The sequence below is a fragment of the Myotis nattereri genome (assembly GCF_964212035.1).
Source record: "Myotis nattereri genome assembly, chromosome: 10".
NCBI lineage: Eukaryota > Metazoa > Chordata > Mammalia > Chiroptera > Vespertilionidae > Myotis > Myotis nattereri.
This window is the reverse complement of record NC_138085.1, coordinates 6,321,612-6,337,378: the sequence shown is the minus strand read 5'-3', so window position 1 is coordinate 6,337,378 and position 15,767 is coordinate 6,321,612.

The window sequence follows — 15,767 nt, the reverse complement described above, 5'->3', positions numbered from 1 at the left end:
TTTTATTTTATTTTTATTTTTTAAATCTACATTGTTGAAAGTATTACATAGGTCCTGCTTTCCCCACATTAATCTCTTCCGGGCCACTCCCATCCCCACCCCAATAGTATTTTCATACTCTCCCTTACTCCTGATGTCTCAGGACTTGCACATTCCCTCAGCTCTGTCTCTCATCTCTGTCTTCTCTCTTCAGAGCCAATCTTTTTCCCCTGAACTATCATAGAACAGTATCCTTGACAACAGTCTCTCTACTCTCCAGCCAATCCTACACATCCTACACATTGCCACCAAAGTCATATCTTCTCAAAATACAGAACTGAAGATGTACTTTCCATTTTAACATCCTTGACAGGCTCCTTCTGTGTACAGTTTAAATTTCAAGTTCCCAGGTACAAACAAGGCCCTTCAGTTTGGATCCACTCAGCACCAGCAAGCATCTCTCCACACCCAAACCTTGTGTACATCCATTCTGAACTTAGAAAACATCATGTTTTTCCATAAATCGTTTGGCTGATTCGCTCTGCCTAGAATGCCCTTCTTTTACCAACTTCCAGTTAAATCAGCAACTTCTTTGAGAAATCCTTCCTTCAGAGCCAGTCCCCTGACTCTCACCACACTGGGGACACACAGGTATTATATGGCATTTTAATTTATCTGCATACAGCATTTTAGTTATCTGTTTATTTGTTCAACTAAATCTGAGTCACATACACCTGGTATTGATTCCTAACCAAAATATAAAATATCTTCCTACATATAGTAAGAAGACTAAAGAAGAATATGTTTTCCAGACCAAAAGGACTGAAATTAAAAATCTTATCGTTCTATTTACAAGCAGTCTTAAGATAATGGAGACAAAAGAGACAATCATCTAACTGCACATCCATGGAATCTAGTAAACATGCAATCATCCTTTGGAGAATTGAAGATGGAAACATAGAAGCAAAGAATGAGTTTGAGCCCGGCCAGCATGGCTCTGTGGTTAAGCATCGACCAATGAACCAGGAGGTCACAGTTTGATTCCAGGTCAGGGCATATGTTTGAGTTGCAGCCTCGATCCCCAGGAGGCAGCCAATCAATGATTCTTTCTCATCATTGATGTTTCTATCTCTCTCTCCCTCTCCGTTCCTCTCTGGAAAATAAAAATACATATTAAAAACAAACAAACCCTTGTTGGATATCATCATGCCACTTTCACAACTACACTAACCATATGGTTACGGGGGGGGGGGGGGGGAGGGGGGGGCGGAAATATCATCAAAATGGTCACTGGGGCCCTAGCTGGTTTGGCTCAGTGGATAGAGCATTAGCCTGTAGACTGAAGGGTCCCAGGTTCGATTCCAGTCAAGGGCACATGCCCAGGTTGCGGGCTCAATCCCCAGTAGGGGGCGTGCAGGAGGCAGCCGATCAATGATTCTCTCTCATCATTGATGTTTCTATCTTTCTATCCCTCTCCCTTCCTCTCTGAAATCAATAAAAATATATTTTAAAAAAATTGGTCACTGGCTTCAACACTCCTTGACAGAAATGCTTTTACACATGCCCTCAAGTTTAGGAATAATTCAGTTTATCGTTCCCAGTATATTGTTAGAAGGCTACAATGTTCATCAGGAAACAGTTAATGGGGGAAAACACAAAAAAGCAATGCCCAGGTACCAAGATTGCAGTGCTTACCACTAAGGAATTTAACATTAGTCAAAAAGTCTTGAAATCTCTTGTCAATAGCCCAATAATTAATTCAACTGCTATAAATATATTCTCCCTCGCCCCAAAACTTTTTATTCTAAAAATATTCAGTAAGAAAAGTTGAAATAATACAGTGAACACCTGTTTCATCTAAATCTAACAGTTGTTAAGGCCTAGCCGGTTTGGCTCAGTGGATAGAGCATCGGCCTGCGGACTGGTCCTGGGTTTGATTCCAGTCCAGGGCACATACCCAGGTGTTGGTCTCAGTCCCCAGTAGTGGGCATGCAGGAGGCAGCCAATCAATGATTCTCTTCTTACCATTGATGTTACTGATGTTTCTCTCTCTCTCTCTCTCTCTCTCTCTCTCTCTCTCTCTCTCTCTCTGTCTGTCTCTCTCTCTCTCTCCCTTCCTCCCTAAAATCAATAATAAATGTTTTAAAAATAAACAAATAAATCTACCAGTGGTTACCATTATGCCGTATCTGCTTATGTGCATGTGAGGGATTTGACTGGGGGATGATGACTACCTGAAAATCCCCCACATCATGACTTCATCATGCATTTCCCCAAAATAAATATTCTCTCCTATACACCACAAAACCATCATCTTGCCTAAGAAAAAATTTTTCTAACATCACCTAATATTCAGTCCATTTGCAACTTTTTCAAATTTTCCCCAAAATGTTTTTTTAAGACAATTTTCTAGAACCAGGACTCAATCAAAGTTCATTCAAAATGGTGCAAAAAATATTGCATTTGGTGATGTCCTTTAGTCTCTTTTAACCTAGAATAGGCCCCACCTTTTTCCCCCTCCATGACTCTTTTTTATTTTTTGCTTTCTACTACTGTTCTTTTTATTAATTAAATCTTTATTGTTCAGATTATTACATTTGTTCCTCTTTTTTCCCCCCATAACTCCCCTCCACCCAGTTCCCACCCCACCCTCCTCCCTCACTCCCCATCCACTGTCGTCATCCATAGGTGTGCGATTTTTGTCCAGTCTCTTCCCACATCCCCCTCACCCCTTTGCCCCCCAAGAATAGCCAGTCCACTCCCTTTCTATGCCCCTGATTCTATTATAATCACCAGTTCATTCTGTTCATCAGATTAGTCACTTGATTTTCAGATTCACTTGTTGATAGATGTGTATTTGGTGTTCATAATTTGTATCTTTACCTTTTTCTTCTTCCTCCTCTTCTGAAAGGGATACCTTTCAGCATTTCATATAATACTGGTTTGGTGGTGATGAACTCCTTTAGCTTTTCCTTATCTGTGAAGCTCTTTATCTGACCTTCAATTCTGAATGATAGCTTTGCTGGATAAAGTAATCTTGGTTGTAGGTTCTTGGCATTCATCACTTTGAATCTTTCTTGCCACTCCCTTCTGGCCTGCAAAGTTTCTGTTGAGAAATCAGCTGACAGTCGTATGGGTACTCCCTTGTAGGTAACTGACTGTCTTTCTCTTGCCGCTTTTAAGATTCTCTCTTTGTTTTTTGCTCTTGGCATTTTAATTATGATGTGTCTTTGTGTGGTCCTCTTTGGATTCCTTTTGTTTGGGGTTCTCTGCACTTCCTGGACTTCTAAGTCTATTTCTTTCACCAGGTAGAGGAAGTTTTCTGTCATTACTTCTTCAAATAGGTTTTCAATATCTTGCTCTCTCTCTTCTTCTGGCACCCCTATAATTCGGATGTTGGTACACTTGAAGCTGTCCCAGAGGCTCCTTACACTATCTTCGTATTTTTGGATTCTTTTTTCATTTTGCTTTTCTGGTTGGATGTTTTTTGCTTCTTCATATTTCCAATCGTGGACTTGATTCTTGCAATCAAGACTAGAGAGTCTGCTGTTGGGAGTCTGTATAATATTCTTTATTTCAGTCATTGTATGCTTAATTTCTAGTTGGTCTTTTATCACAACCTCGAGGGTCTCATTAGATTTCTTATAGATCTCATTAAGTTTATCGGCAGTTTCTAGGAAATTCTTGAAAAACCTTAAAAGTGTGGTTTTGAACTCTATATCCAGTAGTTTGCTTTCCTCCATTTCTGTCATTTGTGTCCTTCTTCTTTGTCTCCGCATTTTTATGCTTCCCTGTGTTGATAAAGTGGTTTTCTGTGCTGAGTGTCCACTAGGGCCCAGTGGTTCAGCCTCTCCAATTACCTGAGGAGGACACTCTTGGTGCACCCCCTTGTGGTCTTTGTGCACAGTCTTGCTGTAGTTAAGCCTTGATTGTTGTAGTTATCACTGGGAGGAATTGACCTACAGGCCAATTGGCTGTGAGTATCAGCTGTGTCTGCAGTGGGAGAACTTCTGTGCTGGACACACTCCTCTGGGGCAAGACTTCCTTCAATGGGGCTTTGGTGCTCACTGAGTCTGTCCCCTGAGTGTGTCATTTATGGTTCCACGGAGCTGCAAACTGGATGGTTCCACTCTGACCTCTGGGTTTCCTGGCTCCTGGATCTCTAGGGAGGTGCTAATCTAGCCTTTGCCTGAGGCTATCCAGCAAAAGCCTCCCTGCAGGGCTTAGGCGGGGCGGGTCCCACGGGATCAACAGGGCAGGGCTAGCAGTTATGGCTGCTCTCAGTCCAGCCCTCAGAGGCTCTGCTTCTTAATGTCCTGGTAATCGCTGCAAGCCCTTCGGAGAGAAAGCTGCCCTCGAGTTCTAAACTATGCCAGACAGTCCCGCTTCTCCCGTATGAGTCTGGGTCCCTAGAGACTTGCCTGGAACTGGAGCTCAGAGCCTGAGACTCCCTTCTGATTGAAAACAACAACCACGCCCTCAGCCGCCAGCCCGCTCCGCATGCACCTCCCCACCATAGTATTTTACTGCCATACTGCGTCTCCTCTGAGTCTCGGTATGCTTTTCTCTTTCCTTCTCCCTTCTTAGTTGTACAATTTCCACTCAGCCAACCTACCTGTGGTTCTGGATGGTGTCCGTTCCGTCTTTTAGTTGTATTTTTGAAGTGGTTGTTCGAGGCAGCAAACTCCAGTGTTTACCTATGCTGCCATCTTGGTTTCTCTCCATGACTAACTCTTTAAGGAGACCAGAATGTAGACTATCCCATATTCTGGATTTGTCTAATTGTATCTCATAGTGGTTTTTTCTTTAAGTCTTTATTATAGAAAATTTCAAATATATACAAAGTAAACAGAGTAACATAATAAATCTCCAACAGCCAGCTTCAATAATTCTCAATTTCTGGTGGTTCTTGTTTCATCTATACCTCCACCCATTCCTCATCTCATTTTACAAACTGATCCTCTAGGCCCCATACTTCCTATAACTGGAAGTTAGGTCTACATATTCATATCAAATATTTGGGGGAAGAAAACTGAGTAGATGACATCATGTCTCCATGCCACATTACAGCTGTAGGTATAAAAGAGTCCTCTGTCCCCTATCAGTGATGGTAAACCCACCAGGTTGTGGAGGTGGAGAACAACATGCAGCTTCAAAGTAGAGATGCATTTGTTTCTTCGCTTTGGGTGACACTTTGGTGCCATGCTAACACCTTTCACGCAATGGCATTACTACCCCATTTACAATCCTTGTCTGAATCAGAGGTTACACTGGAGTAAGAGGTTACACAGAATAGCGATTTTCAAATTCTACCATTCCTTCTATATTTATTAGCTGGTATTCTTCTTTAAATAAGGGTTTTCCTTTATTAACTGGAGATGAACTGCAAGGCTTCCTAAAAAGGCAGGGCAAATGCTGAATTCTGTCCCTTTAATTACTAATTTTTATTTGTTTCTATTCTTCTTTTATAATCAGTTAGAAATATATGTAGTTTACATATAAATAAGTATACATATAAATTTATATATAAATTTATGAAATATAAATACATATATAAATATATTTTCATTGACTTCAGAAAGGAAGAGATAGATAGAAACATCAATGATGAGAAACTTTGATTGGCTGCCTCCTGCATGCCCCCTACTGGGGATCAAGCCAGCAACCCAAGCATGTGCAATGACAGCAAATTAGATTTTTTTTCCTGTCCTTTACTCTCTGAGTATTTTTACTATGAAGTTGATTTTTATTTATTCAACACTTTGCAACCAAATATAATCATGTGCTAATATATTCTTATACCCTTAAATTTAAGTCTTATAAATTTTCTTGGCAATAACTAATTAAATTACTCAAGTGTTTAAACATTACCATGAAATTGACAAAGAACAGGGCAAAAAAATGATGATATAGAAAATAAATGAAATGTTTATTTCCCTACCATTATCTTCACTACATGTTAAAACATATATCTAGCTACTGGGATCATTATATATTGTTTTTATTATTTCTGTTAAATTTTAGGATAAAAGCTTTGTTTTTTTTAAAAAAATTAATAATCAATCAAATACTAAAATTCCAATCAACTCACCTGTTGAACAGGACTATCAACTGTAAAGGCCTTGTAAAGAGCCAATGCCTGGCTTTTACTTCCTTTGCTCCAGATCACCATATTTCCAGCCACATAGAGTTCCTCGTCATAATCCATTTCTCCAATTTCACTTCTGCCTCTCCTTAACTGCCAGCTTTCCTTAAAAATTTACATACGTAAGACATGTTGACGCGGTTTTTATTTCTTTTGCAACATTATGGAGCAAGATTTATTAATTAAAATTGAACAGCAATCCAGATACAAGTCTCCTGCTCTGTCTGTGGAGTAAGGCTCAGTCCAAGCCCAACTCTTAGGTTTGGTGCCACTGATTAACAGAGAAGGGGGTGTGGGTGTATGTATCATGCTGTATCTTACAGGATTTCAAAAATGGGAATTTACCTCAAGAATTCTGTATATTAAGTATTTTATTATTACACTACCATTTTATGCTGCCAAAAACATAAATAAACAAAAACTAGACCTTACCTATATATCCAAAAATTAAACCAACATTCTTGGGAGACTAAAACATATGAAGCATATGGGGGTGAAGCAGAGGGGGCAGTGAAGTGCACATGGGACACTGGGGGAGCTTACCCACCATGCAGACTTCCCTGCTTCACAACTGCATATACATTCAACTTCCTGCCCTTGTGCCAACCATCAGAATGAACAGGGCAGAGAAAGGTTTGGATTCCTAACTACAGACTTCCGCTCCTGGAAATTTTGGTATCCCAAAAGGGATACAGAAATGGAATTAAGATGAGAAAGACTGACTGTTTAACATGCACTTACTTCTCATTCCCCTATTTAAAAACTAGTACTGTATCTACTTATGTGGCATTTCTTTTCTCCTCTAGAAACATGTAAGTTTTTGGCAGCAGGGACCATTGCTAACTCAACTATCTAACCATCAAATAACATGAAATCTGGTCCCACATACTAAGTGAAGAAAAAGAGATTTAAATGGACCATAATCATAGTGACTCTCATTATAAATCCCTGAGTTATATGTCTAAACAGCCATGACACTGTAATACAATTAAGGTCATTATTTTTAGCTTTCATAAAAATGACCAAATCTTAACCAATACCCTAGAAGTAGCATCATACTCATTTCTCAGTTGCATCTGGGTAGCCTTAAATTACAAGTAGATCGAATCTCTCTACATTTCAAAAGCAAACTGAGAATCTTGATAAAACCTTCTGTTTTTCGTGGATTGTAACCTCCTGCAGGGATCCCACCAAAACAGCAGCACCATCAGACGACCACAACTCAGAGGCTGGCTGCAGCTGCCGAAGCTGAAGGTTCAAAGCATTAGGGTGGTGTCTGCAGTGGTCTCGACCAAAAGGAACAAATTCCTGCAAATCCCCAGCTGCAATCATTGTTTCCCTTTCTTCAGAGAAGTTCAGCATGGCTTTCAGATATCAATATTATTTCTGTATGAATTCAAACACATTCTGGCCAGCTGTTGGAATCAAAACGAGAAGAAAACTATCAGAAGTTTACAGAAGAGCCATTAATCCTTAGATGAGTGTCATACAATCCTATCACATTGTAGGTGTACAAGTAATCATAACATCAACGGGCATTCCAGATCTGATTCTTTCAGGTAATTAGTTACCATTTCATAGTTACCTTACACTATCAGTACATAATTAACATTACAGCTACATGTTAGCTGCTGACAAAATCAACTGTAGGAAATCACTGGGCTGAGAGATAAGCACTTATGTCTGACAATATTGATCCTACATTTCCTACTACTACTCACTAATTTCTCCACATTTCACATTTAAGGATTTAGACAAGTTTTACTTCATAGTAAATGGCTCTCAACATTTAAGGGCATTTCTGTTCAAATGCTGGAACAACATTTAAAAAGCACACCTAACAGATCACTGGCATATTGAAATGAAACAAACAAAAACAACATATCATTTCTAATTCATCAAAAGTTGAACCTCTTGGTGCTTTAAGAAACTAGTAAATGTCATCATTAATTGTGAGCCTCAATCCACCTAAACATGTAATTGCAAGCAATTCCAATTTCTGGGACAAACCCCAAAGACCAAGGCATGAACAAAATTACTGGCAATGGAACAGTCTGCTTGTTTGCAAACTTAACAGTTCTGGCTTTGAAAGAACATAATCTACTACAGTTCAGCTTATTACTACAAAGAAGTGGGTGAGCTGTGGGTGGAAACAGCCCTCACCCCTTACTTCCAGAACATTTCTACGAACAGTAACTGACAGCCAGTCAAATTCGGCCACTGTAGAAGGTGGATGACAGTTCTGTCTCAGACAACTCTTATATGAAAAACGGTTTTGTGGCATAGCGGTCAAGCTGCAATCCTCAAATACAGGAATCAAAACAAACATTCATGTCAGCACTAGACAACCTTTAAAAACAGTGTTGGAAATGGCTTTCACATCACAAACAGTTTAATACGACTTTGTTTCTCCTCTGAGATCTTTTTGGCACCAGCAGCTTTCTTGGCTGAAATATCTGAGCCTGTGGTTCCCATGCAGCTCCTCTAGGGTTGCAGTTATGTTTTCTGTGAGTTAAGTGTTATTCCTGAGAGAACGGTTATGTCACATTCATGACACTTTTTCCTCCTTCTGATAAGTCAGTTTTGAGAACAGTTTAACATGGGCCATGACTGAGATAGTGCCTGTGGGAGCCTAATCAGAGTACGCCGGATGTTCAAGGCCAATCTGAGCAAGAGAATGCTAATTAGGATGTTCAAGGCCAATCTAAGCAAGGACACAGAGATTGTACTGTACACACTGGGCAGGAGTCCCTTACTAGTACCCAAATACTGATGTCACTGTTGGGCAGGAAGCCTTTGTGTCTAAGTTAGTATAAAGGTGTTACTAACCAGCCGGTGGGTGGCTGCTTGGTATGGCTCCTGTTTGCTACTGTATTAGCAAGGGCTGCTTGGCGCAGCCACTGTGTGAAGCTACTTTGAAGGACTGTTTTGTCTGATGGCTCCTTGTTAGCAATGGCTACATGGCCTGCAAAAGAGACTCTCCTGCCCTAACCGGTTTGGCTCAGTGGATAGAGAACAGCCTGTGGACTGAAGGGTCCCAGTCCAGGGCATGTACCTTGGTTGCAGGTACATCCCCAGTAGGGAGTGTGCAGGAGGCAGGTGATCCATGTTTCTCTCTCAGGATGTTTCTAACTATCCCTCTCCCTTCCTCTACGTAAAAAAAAAAAAGAAAAGATATTTTTAAAAAGACTCTCCTATATGCCTCTGTCTTCTCATGTCCTCTTTGTCTACTGCCCGGCGTTCAAGTGGGTACAGCCCCTGGCAGAGGACTGTGCACCCCACAGTGCCTTATAAAACTTACACCAAACACCCACAAAATCCAGCCGGCCTTCCTATGTTCTAGTCAACGGGTTAACCAACATATTAACTCTGAGAGGAAGCCACAGAATCGGTAATTAAAGGATCGCCTGCACAGAACAATGGCCACTTTGTGCTGATTAGTATATTTAGATCTTAACAGCCCCAATTGTGTGTGCGCTTCCCGGGGGCCCTATAACAGCACCGCATGGAACTGATGCGCTCCCAGGGAGACCGCGGCCTCGCTTCCTGGGAACAGGGAACTGCCAAGAGCACCCGAGGCGGCTGGGGGGAGGGAGGGGACCCTAAGGCACAGGAGGCACCAGAGCCGGGTCTGGGCGGAAGGGCCACGTCCAGGGCCTCAGGATCGGGCGAGACCCACGGGCTGATCCTGGGCCTCAGCAGCGCAGGCCACTGGGCCGGCCCGCCCAGAGGTGCGGCTGCGGGGACCCCGCGCTCAGCTGAGAAGGAGGCCGGGGGCGGCGCGGGGAGGGGCGGCGCGGAGCCCAGGCCACGCCGCCCGGGGCCGTCGGGTGCGGGGACAGGGACACGCGGCGACCAGCAGCGCTGCCGGCCTGGCCTCGCCTGAGTCACTCGGGACGCGCGAGGCGCGGGAGCCCGGCTGCGCCCCCGGGGCCACAGCAGAGTCGGTCACGGGGACTCCGCCGCCGCTGAGCGTTTCCTCCCCCTCCGTCCCCCGCTCCCGAGAACTGGCGAGCAGCAGCCAAGGACCGCGGGCGTCAGCTCCCGCTCTAAAACCAAACGAAGGACTCCGCTGAATTTCCCGTCCTGCTTCGCGCGGGGCCCGGGGGCGGGGCCTTGAAGCACCGGGTCTCGCAGGAGGCGCCGCAGCCCACGGTCCGGCTCTGCTCGCCTTGGGGGAGGATGCTGGGTCCGCCCGCCGGTACCGTGTGGAACCGGCGCCGCGTGGAGCCCGGAAGCAGGACCTGGTCAGCTGGAGTCTGAGCTGTGACCTGACCGTTCCGGCCTCTCCATCTGCACTGGGTCCTGTCACTAGGAGCCTGAGTTGCCTCCACCTGGAGCTGCCGCACTTCCAGGCCAGTTCTGCTCGCTCCCCCATGGGACTGGGGCGGTGAGGGGCGCGCTGATTTCCCCTCTGCCGGTGCTCCTTCACCCTGTAGGGCCAGACCCTGTGAAAAGTGCAGGAAAGACACGGAGGTCCTCACAGAAACATGGCGTGTAATTTCTGAGCTTCACAGACACACCCCCAGGTGACGCCTAGACCTGGATGAAGCACCCCAGCTTTACCTGCCCTCCCTCTCCGTGGACTTAGCTGTACAATCGCACACTGATGGAAACTAGAAAACTTTCCTGAGCTCTGCTCTCCCACGGCATAGGATGTCTAGGTTAAAAATGTCAATGGAGCCGAGACCGGCTTGGCTCAGTGGATACAGAGTCAGCCTGCGGACTGAGGGGTCCCAGGTTCCATCCAGGCCAAGGGCATATGCCTGGGTTGCAGGCTCCATCCCCTGTAGGGGGTGTGCAGGAGGCAGCTGATCAGTGATTCTCTCTCATCATTGATGTTTCTATCTCTCTCTCCTCCCTTCCTCTCTGAAATCAATAAAAAAAATATATTTTTAAAAAATATCAATGGAGCTCTGACCTGTTGTTCAATTGGTTGAGTGTCCTCTTGTAACCAAAAAAGGTTGGGAGTATGATTTCCAATCAGGGCACATACCTAGGTTGCAGTTTGATCCCGGGTGAGGGGCATGCAGGAGGCAATTGATTGAAGTTTTTCTCTCACATAGATGTCTCTCTAAATAAATAAATAAATAAATAAATAAATAAATAAATAAATCCTCAGGTGAAAACTATATATTCAATAGACAACTTATGGCCTAAGAAATCAAGTTCAAATTCTTTATCCTGAAATATAAAATTGGCTGAAACCTATGTCTGCACTAAGATCATCTCCTGAGCGTCCCCAAACACACCTTGCACATTGTGGTCTTGGGATCTGGGTACATCCTCATTTCTTTATTTGGAATGCCAGCCCTCAGGGTTTAGCTCAAATGCCTCTTCTCAGAAGACTTCAATCCAAGAAGGAGCGTGCTGAGAGGACGGAAAACTTGTGCCCCCTCCCCCCCCCCGCGCCCCAAAATTCCCATGTGGAAGCCATATGCTGTATGTGATGGTGTTTGGAGGTGGTGCTTAGGTCATGAGAGTGGAGCATTCCTGACTGGCATTAGTGCCCCTTCCACAAAGTGAGGACCCAGTGAAGGGAAGGTTGGCAATGAGCCAGAAAGCAGGCCCTCAGCAGACACTGAAACTACCAGCACCATGATCTTGGACTTCCCAGCCTGCAGAACTATGAGAAATAAATTGTTGCCTATAAGCCATGCAGTTTATGGTATTTTTGTCATAGCAGCCCAAACATACAAAGACAGAGTCACTCTTAGAACTTTGAGTGGCCTGTCGTTCTCTATGGTCATTTCCCTAAAAGCAAAATCTCCACATATTTCCTTGGCCTAAGGATACAGGGGGCAAAGTTTGATCTGTAGGAATAAGGCAGGAAGGAGCCAGTTAAGTCTCATTTCTTCTCTCTCCAGTACAAGGAGATTGTCCTGTGTGACTGAGTGGGCGCACCTGCCACACAGGTTTTCACCCATTGCCCGCAAAGAGTACGGGAACTTCCCTGCGGTGCCCCCCCGCCCCCCAGTGCCCTGGGCTGTGCTGCATGAACCAGGGCCTGCACATGTGCACGGGGCAGAGGATGGAAGCCCATGAAGGGCCTGGTCAGGGACGGCTAGTTTGGATGCTAGAGTGGGAGCTGGAGGAAATGCAAACCCGGAACCCACAGCTGCAGGACTCCTGCCCCCAAGAATCACAGATGCAGCCCCAGCTCTCAGGAGAACACGCCTCCTCCCTGGTGTTTCCATGGATGGTGAAGCTGGGCTTCCAGCCAAGGCCTTTGGGGAAAAGCCCAGTTAATGCTTCCTGTCTTGGGACCCTGCTCCACTTGGTGACCTTCAGGGCCTTGGGTCAGGGAATGGTCAGGCTGTGGGACAGAGACACACCCAGTCAGATCATTCAATGACAATTCAGCGGCCACTTCTCTCAAGTTTCTAAGTCCACAGGCACCTCGCGCCCACACCCTCCTCACACACACACTGTCACTCAACCCCAATGGTGCCTTTTGCCAGGACACCCTGGCATCCACCCCACTGATTCTGATCCCATCCAGCCCCATCCAGGAACACATCTGAAGACAGCAGGAGAGCACATGTCCACCGTGGTGGCACCGACACATTGACGGTTCCTCACACAGACCGCAGCGCCCATTCAGCTGGAGTTGCTGGCCCTTTGCTCTGTGGGCTCTGCAGCAGCAAGTGACCCACGGGTCAAGAAGCTCCCTGTGGCCTCTCGGAGCTGAGGACGCCTGCAGCCGCAGCCACAGGAGATCCACCCTCAGTCCTACACCTGCAGGAAACCGAATTCTGCCCGCAACTGGGGTGAGATTGGAAGCATCTCCTTTCCTCCTGGACACTCAGGGGAGACCACAGTCTCAGCCAAAACCCTGGTCTTGTGAGCCCCAAATCAGAGGGACCACTTATGCCATGCCCTGCTCTTGACTGCAGAAGCTGTCAGATAGCCAGGAATGTGTACTGTCACTAGGTTAGTGATAACAGCAAGGAATAACTACGCCATGTCCTTTATCTAATCAGGTTCTCCGTCCTTAGTTGACTTGTATAGAAGAACCTTCCTATTAGAGAGGGTGCTTGTTCATAACACAATTTCCTGAAAGTGAAAGTTACATGTTGCCTGATGGGAGACAGTTCTCTGGGGCTTCCCCATGGTTCTGCTTGTCTTGCACGGAGCACTGTCTGCCTTTGTTCCTTGGTGTGTAGGGAACAGTTTTGGAAGAGTGTGGGAAACTGATATAGGGTTGAGCCTCGGACTGACCTGCTGGCAAAGTCACAAACAAGTCCCGGCTTAGAGGGCTCAGTCCTCTTAGCATAATTAGGCTTGACCTTATAACACTCCCCAGATCTTACCTGGGAAGCTAATGGGCTGAGGGAAGTGCAGGGAGTGTAAACATCATCAAAACAGGTGAAACTCACAAGAACTGTAACTATGGTAACCACTGCCTTGTTTACCTCAGAATATAAAAGTTCGGTGCAGACTGAGCACAGGTGGAAGTCCTTCCTCTTGAGTTGGACTTACCCGCCTGGTCCACCAATATTTCCAAATTATCTCTTGTCTTTTTAATTTCATTTGTGTGTGGCTCCTCTTCCAGATATTGAACCCTGAACCACGCAGGACGTGGAAGGAAACATTTACGACAGAAGAGCATGTCAGCCTCTGGAACAAAGGGCAGGCTTGCTTTCAGCCCTAGGAGATGCAGATGAGGTCTCCCTTTGAGATGTGGCTGGTCAAGGAGAATGGGCCCTGTCCATGGTGCTGATGTATACTTTGGTCAGGACACTGAAAGCAGACAAGCTCTGAAGGGATTGGTGGGTTTTGCTTAGCTTATCCTGGTAGACATCTAACTCATGATTCAAGAAAAGTGGTGTTCTTTCATCTGAACTGGGAGTAAAATAGTTGTATCTCAGCATGGATTTCTTGGGTTTATCCTAGTTGGGGTTTGTGTAGCTTATTAAATCTGTAGCTTATGTCTTTTGCCAGATTTTGGGATTTTTCAGCCATTATTTTCTCTATTACATTCTGGCTCCAAACTCTCCTCTACTTGGCACCTTAGAATAAATAAAATGCAGTCTCACCTTAAACAGAAGATAATAGTCAGAAGGAGTTTGTACTCCAAGAGTCCAGGTTGATAATACATACATATTATTTAGGGAGAGTTTAAATAAATTCATGTGTATTAGGTGTTGAGGGAGACGGGAACTTTCGTATGTGGAAAACTACTGGGATGCCCGTGAGATACTGCTAACTGCCTACCAGTAGGGGCTTGGAGGGCAATGGATTGAATTTGACCTAAGCTGACATGTTTGGGGTAATTTCTAATTACTTTTAAAGCTTAGTTTTAGAAGTGCTATACTAAAATACATTTGTTGAAAATAAAAATTGATTATTCCTTTGAAAGATGCCAATTTTGACCATAAATTTACAGAATTTGAACCTATCTTTAGAGTTGTGGCCCCTGTTGTGTTTCATTGTTTTATGTATATTGTGGGGCTAGGTTCTACAGTGGCATTTTAAAAGAAATAAATTGCAGGAAGAATATAATGTACTAGAGGCCCAGGGCACGAAAATCGTGCATGGGGGGGGTGGTCCCTAAGCCCACCCTGCACCCTCTTGCAGTCCAGGAGCCCTTGGGAGAAGTCAGCAGTCAGACATCCTTAGCGCTGCCACAGAGGCAAGAGAGGCTCCCACCACCACCGCTGTGCTCACCAGCTGTGAGGCTGGTTTCTGGGTGAGTGGTGCTCCCACTGTGGGAGCACACTGACCACCAGGGGGAAGCTCCTGCCCCCAAGTGGTCAGTGTGCATCCTAGTGTACAGTTGTTCCACCGTTTGGTCAATTTGCATATTAGACTTTTATTATGTAGGATGGGCCTTGAGATCTTGAAGATGATGGAAGCCTGTATCTGAGCTGTTGCCTAGTCTGTCTGAGGGGCAGGTGAGGGACTACACATGAAATGCTCTGACAAGGTCACGTGTCCTAAAAGGTCATTTGTATCCGAAATTTCACTGACTTTTCTGATAAATCCAGTTCAGTTCAGATGTATCTCACTTAATGTAATTTATTACTAGTGCAAAGATCTGAGTCTGGGTTCATTTTATTAGTTCCTTTTCTGTTTTATAAATAAGTCCTGTAAAATTTGTTTTTGTTAATCATTTTTAAAGTGATATATGTACTTGATAATTGTTTTTGGCATTGCCTAAATGTCCTTGCATTTATTTTTAATTATTAGTTAAGGTATTACAAATGCGTCCTCATCCCCACCCCATTAAAGCCCAACCTCCCCACCTGACTCCTCCCCCCACCCCCCCGCACACTCATGCATGCTCCCATCCCCCTGTTGTCCATGTCCATTGGTTTGGCTTATATGCATGTATACAAGTCCTTCAGTTGATCTCTTCTCCTTACCCCCTCCCTCCCCAACTTTCCTTCTGGGGATTGATAGCCTGATCGCTGTTTCTCAGTCTTTGGATCTGTCCCTTTTCATCACTCTATGTTGTTCTCTATAATCCACAAATGAGTGAGATCATGTGGTATTTATCTTTCTCTGACTGGCTTATTTCACTTAGCATAATGCTCTCCAGTTCCATCCATGCTGTTGCAAAAGGCAAGAGTTCCTTCCTTTTTACCGCAGCATAGTATTCCATTGTCTGGATGTACCACAGTTTTCTAATCCACTCATC